We start from the raw sequence: 6,484 nt of genomic DNA, 5'->3' as shown, positions 1-6,484 counted from the left end.
AGGACTGTTAATGTTATAGTCATGTTGTCGCCCAAATGAGGATGGGTTCCCTTTTGAGTCTGGTTCCTCTCGAGGTTTTTTCCTCATGTCGTCTGAGGGAGTTTTTCCTTGCCACCGTCGCCACAGGCTTGCTCATTGGGGATAGATTAGGGATAAAATTAGCTCATATTTAAGTCGTTCAAATTCTGTAAAGCTGCTTTGCGACAATGTTTATTGTTAAAAGCGCTATATGAATAAACTTGACTTGACCAGGATACAGTTTATCTCTGTTGTACACACTGTACAATACTGTACATGGTTACTCTCTTATAGCCACTCTGTGTATTTTATTGTTGTATTTTGGCTTTTTGCACTTGGAAAATGTTGTATTTCAATGTTTAGATGCAAATAAATGTTTACCTGCTGTTCCTTTTAAGCCTGTTGTTCAACTGACTCAACTTAATTAAGCTGTGGTATCAAAAATACATGATTTTGTGTAGAAATTTCGGCAATGGAGTGACAGGCAATATTATTGAATAGTTTTAAAGTCCTGTGAAAACAATTAAATCTGTTATTTAAACCATTTATTTGGGTATGGCTATAAAAGAATAGTAATTTAAATGTAGTGAATGTGCTAAACAATGTGATCAAATATGAGTTGTTTAATTTAATTTATTTTAGGCGGCACGGTGGTGTAGTGGTTAGCACTGTCGCCTCACAGCAAGAAGGTCCGGGTTCGAGCCCCGTGGCTGGCGAGGGCCTTTCTGTGTGGAGTTTGCATGTTCTCCCCGTGTCCGCGTGGGTTTCCTCCGGGTGCTCCGGTTTCCCCCACAGTCCAAAGACATGCAGGTTAGGTTAACTGGTGACTCTAAATTGAGCGTAGGTGTGAATGTGAGTGTGAATGGTTGTCTGTGTCTATGTGTCAGCCCTGTGATGACCTGGCGACTTGTCCAGGGTGTACCCCGCCTTTCGCCCGTAGTCAGCTGGGATAGGCTCCAGCTCGCCTGCGACCCTGTAGAACAGGATAAAGCGGCTACAGATAATGGATGGATAATTTATTTTAGTCAGTGAATCAGATATTTAGTAAATATAAATCACTTTTCCTTGTGAAATTTATTTGGATTTACGAAATATTTTTGGGCTACACAGCTCATCATATGGCATGCTATTAGTAACTCCAACACATTTTAAAGGAGAACTGAAGGCAAATTTTTTATTATCAAAATTCTATTTATCTCATTTTATTAAATACAGGAATGCATGTTTGATCGCTATTTTGTCGCTGCTATGGCAAGTTATGAGTGTTTGAAATATGCTCTGTAATATATCAGTTCGTATGTCAAAGCAATGGCCGTAAACGAGATTCGCTGAGACCTGTGCGAGACATCGTAGGACGGAAGTAAAACATACAGTGGAAATCAAAGTGACTGACGTCTGTCAACGTTGTCAAAAGACGCGCGCGCCCTCTTTCGAATGCTGACGTAATCGAGCCGGAAGTTTTGTTTGTTTCGATAGCAATCAGGAAAGTTTGAAAAAAGTAGGCAGTAATCATCATTTAAACTCATTTTTGTGCAATATTTTGTTTGGAAAACAGTTTTCAAAATGGTGGCACTGACACCTGGCTGACACTTCACGTTTCGAAGTCTCGCACAAGTCTCGTGAAGATCACGCGGATAAGCGACGCCTGCCGTGGACCAAACGAACTCAATTCAACATGGCTAAAAACCGAACAGGCCGATAAGTATAATATTTAATTTCAATTAGTTGCCAATACGAGTCACGATATAAGGTTACTAAAACCAAAAACGTAATTCAATAACACGTTAATTAAGAAATAAAGCAAGTTTAAAAATGACTTCAGTTCCCCTTTAACTGTTGCTTTTATTACTATGTACTTATTTTTTCTGTTTAAATTCAACTTATTAAATACTTTTTAATCAAAATTGTAGTAGTAAAATCTATTGTTATATTACGTCACTTTGTTGCCACAATTTTTTTAAGTAACTTAAGGTCAAACTTTTTTAGCCTAAATTAAATCGCCATGGCCCCAACCAGGCACTTACAGAAAATGCTGTACGTGCATGGCATGACGTCTGACTTTCATGCTAATAAATGTGATATATTTCTTTGTCTCACAAGCTTCCTATCTGACCATGGTAAATACCGTAAACAGTGCTCCTCATTTATTCTGCTGGTACCTCGTATAGTGAAGGCTACATCAGGGGGCGGAGCCTTTTCTTACAAAGCCCCACAGTTATGGAACAGCCTTCCAAGTAGTGTTCGGGACTCAGACATAGTCACAGCTGAAAACATATCTGTTTAGTCAAGCCTTGTGTTAATGGTGTTTATGAGGTAAAGGAGTAGATCTGGAGGATCCTCAGACAGAGTGTTTTGGTAAACTGGGATGTATGGATGCTGTCAGTCCCCACTCGCTTGCTCATTCGAGTTTGTTGACGGTGTAGTGGCTGCTGCTTTATGTCCCGGGGCTCCCTCATGCCTGTGTTACCTTCTGGCTCTCCCCTTTTAGTTATGCTGTCATAGTTAGTTGCCGGAGTCCCTGCTTGCACTCAGCACAAAATGTATACTGTTCCTACTCATCAGGTGACATTGGGCATACCTACCCTGTTGAAAAATAAATGTACTTTATTGTATTTAAAGTATATTCATATTTTCAATAGTATATTGAAAATGTACTTACAACCCCGATTCCAAAAAAGTTGGGACAAAGTACAAATTGTAAATAAAAATGGAATGCAATAATTTACAAATCTCAAAAACTGATATTGTATTCACAATAGAACATAAACAACATATCAAATGTCGAAAGCGAGACATTTTGAAATTTCATGCCAAATATTGGCTCATTTGAAATTTCATGACAGCAACACATCTCAAAAAAGTTGGGACAGGGGCAATAAGAGGCTGGAAAAGTTAAAGGTACAAAAAAGGAACAGCTGGAGGACCAAATTGCAACTCATTAGGTCAATTGGCAATAGGTCATTAACATGACTGGGTATAAAAAGAGCATCTTGGAGTGGCAGCGGCTCTCAGAAGTAAAGATGGGAAGAGGATCACCAATCTCCCTAATTCTGCGCCGACAAATAGTGGAGCAATATCAGAAAGGAGTTCGACAGTGTAAAATTGCAAAGAGTTTGAACATATCATCTACAGTGCATAATATCATCAAAAGATTCAGAGAATCTGGAAGAATCTCTGTGCGTAAGGGTCAAGGCCGGAAAACCATACTGGGTGCCAGTGATCTTCGGGCCCTTAGACGGCACTGCATCACATACAGGCATGCTTCTGTATTGGAAATCACAAAATGGGCTCAGGAATATTTCCAGAGAACAGTATCTGTGAACACAATTCACCGTGCCATCCGCCGTTGCCAGCTAAAACTCTATAGTTCAAAGAAGAAGCCGTATCTAAACATGATCCAGAAGCGCAGACGTCTTCTCTGGGCCAAGGCTCATTTAAAATGGACTGTGGCAAAGTGGAAAACTGTTCTGTGGTCAGACGAATCAAAATTTGAAGTTCTTTATGGAAATCAGGGACGCCATGTCATTCGGACTAAAGAGGAGAAGGACGACCCGAGTTGTTATCAGCGCTCAGTTCAGAAGCCTGCATCTCTGATGGTATGGGGTTGCATTAGTGCGTGTGGCATGGGCAGCTTACACATCTGGAAAGACACCATCAATGCTGAAAGGTATATCCAGGTTCTAGAGCAACATATGCTCCCATCCAGACGATGTCTCTTTCAGGGAAGACCTTGCATTTTCCAACATGACAATGCCAAACCACATACTGCATCAATTACAGCAGGGGTGTCAAACCTGATCCATAAAGGGCCGTGTGGCTGCAGGTTTTCATTCCAGCCATGCAGCAGCACCCTGATTTGGCTTATTCAATCAACTGACACACCCACCCTTTAATCAAGGGTGGGTGTGGCTGCAAGTATTTGACTGTGTGAAGACAGTTCAGTTGATTGAATGAGCCAAGTCAGGTGTGCTGCTGCATGGCTGGAATGAAAACCTGCAGCCACAAGGCCCTTTATGGATCAGGTTTGACACCCCTGAATTACAGCATCATGGCTGTGTAGAAGAAGGGTCCGGGTACTGAACTGGCCAGCCTGCAGTCCAGATCTTTCACCCATAGAAAACATTTGGCGCATCATACAATGGAAGATACGACAAAAAAGACCTAAGACAGTTGAGCAACTAGAATCCTACATTAGACAAGAATGGGTTAACATTCCTATCCCTAAACTTGAGCAACTTGTCTCCTCAGTCCCCAGACGTTTACAGACTGTTGTAAAGAGAAAAGGGGATGTCTCACAGTGGGAAACATGGCCTTGTCCCAACTTTTTTGAGATGTGTTGTTGTCATGAAATTTAAAATCACCTAATTTTTCTCTTTAAATGATACATTTTCTCAGTTTAAACATTTGATATGTCATCTATGTTCTATTCTGAATAAAATATGGGATTTTGAAACTCCCACATCATTGCATTCAGTTTTTTATTTACAATGTGTACTTTGTCCCAACTTTTTTGGAATCGGGGTTGTACACAAATTGTACTTTTTGTAAATATATAAAAAGTATACTAACAGCACGCTTTCACGCTAACACTTTTAACACACTTTAAAATAATTATACTATATTACACTTTATAGAAATATATTATACTAAAATAGACTTTAAGTGAAAGTTATGTGTAATTTAGCACATAAAAGTACAATAAATACACTTCAAGTTGCACTTTTCTACAATTTAATTACAATTATTTAGTACAAAATTAGTTGTTCCAAAATAGCATGCCTCAAGTTAACTAATCATAAACACACTTGAAGTATATTGATGATTAGTGTGGCTTCAAGTACACAAAAGTATGCTAAATTTTAGTACACTTAGCACATTTATTTTTCACCAGGGTAACAACCTGTGTTTTCTCTCTCTTTCTCTTCCCCCTCTGTCTGTCCCTCTGAGGACAGATCCTGAGGTCGAGATGCTGACCTCTTCTGATGCAGAAGATGCTGGACATTTTCCGAGATGCTGATGCAGGAAACATGAGGTGATTGGGCCAAGAATGGAACATGTGGCTGGTATGAACTTAAGACTCCCAGCGGGTACTCTGAGGGCAGGACCTGGCTGAACCACTGCTTTACCGATGTATCCAGAGCCAGACAGGTGCTCCAGACTTTGGCACTCAGATAGGGCTTGTCTCCATCCAATGTCTGCAGTCTGTACTGGGGGACAGTGAAACAGATTTTGCCCGTGTTCCTTGAAAAGTTCATGGTAACAGCAGTGAATGGCATTCATCCCCAATAATGCAGGGACACACATCTTCTGTTGACTCATGGTTGGGTCCAGCGAGTCCCTAACCACCAACACCCCTATTTTCAGAAGCAACTTGCCCAACACTTCCAAATCAAGCTCAATGTAACCTAGATAAGGGATGGACAGCCCATTAGCTGCTTTGAGCTGTAACCAATCGCATGACTGCATCTTCTCACTAGTTTGTGGTTCTATCCATTGCCGAAAGAAGCTCTCAGTCACCATTGTTACCATGGAGCCAGTATCAAGGAGGCAGCACGTAGGGACACCACCAAGACGAATAACAATGACTGGGCAGTTTCCAATTAGATGAATAGAAGTAGACAAAGTTTTATTCTCTTCTTAGCCCAACCAACCCCCTCCCAGTGCCGAGCTCCCAACACCAGAGGGCACTAGTTTCCCTGCTGCATCCCACTATTGGCGACTACCCCAGTCTGCTCCCCACTAGGTAAGTCACCCTGTGTTGCAATAGCCTGTCCCCCTGGGGTTATAGTCCTGCAGAGCCTAGCGATGTGACCTGCTTTGTTACAGCAGAGGCAAATGGGTTTCCCATCTGCCTGGAATTTATAAGGCCTAGGCTGAGCAGAGATGGGCCTATGAATAGATCTGGGAGCACCCTGAAATTGTCCCAACTGGGTTAAAATGGTGTCTAACTGGGCTTGCTGTTTGCGTAGGCATTCCTTCAGCTCGATAAACTCAGGGGCAGTGCTAACTGTAACTGCATTTGTGTCAGCCTCATAAGAATTACAGGAATAAGCGCGGGCGCGAGGTGTCTGTGCACGCCTATTAAGCCAATCAAAGGCCTCACTACGTATATCCCTGAAACTTAGGCGCTGGTTATTAGAAATTTTATCTAATAGGTCACCCTGAAGTTTATCGTTATGAAGGCCTTCCACAAACTGGTCACGAAGGACGCGGTCTGAGTGTTTTAGATTGTCATCCTTATCTTCTATCCGCTCCATTAACTCCATTAACCCATGGGAATACTCCCTAACAGATTCACTTTCACCCTGCCGGCGGTGATAAAACCGGTGGTATAAACCATTAAGAGACTTCGAGCACCTAAAATTCTTTTTTAAGATCTCAAAAATTTTCTGGGGGTCATTTCGATCTGCAGCTGAACTAAACTTGATTTCATGCTTAGCCTCTCCATCTAACAAGTCACACACAA

The sequence above is a fragment of the Neoarius graeffei genome, chromosome 20 (assembly GCF_027579695.1).
Source record: "Neoarius graeffei isolate fNeoGra1 chromosome 20, fNeoGra1.pri, whole genome shotgun sequence".
NCBI classification, from domain to species: domain Eukaryota; kingdom Metazoa; phylum Chordata; class Actinopteri; order Siluriformes; family Ariidae; genus Neoarius; species Neoarius graeffei.
This window is presented reverse-complemented; position numbering follows the sequence as displayed.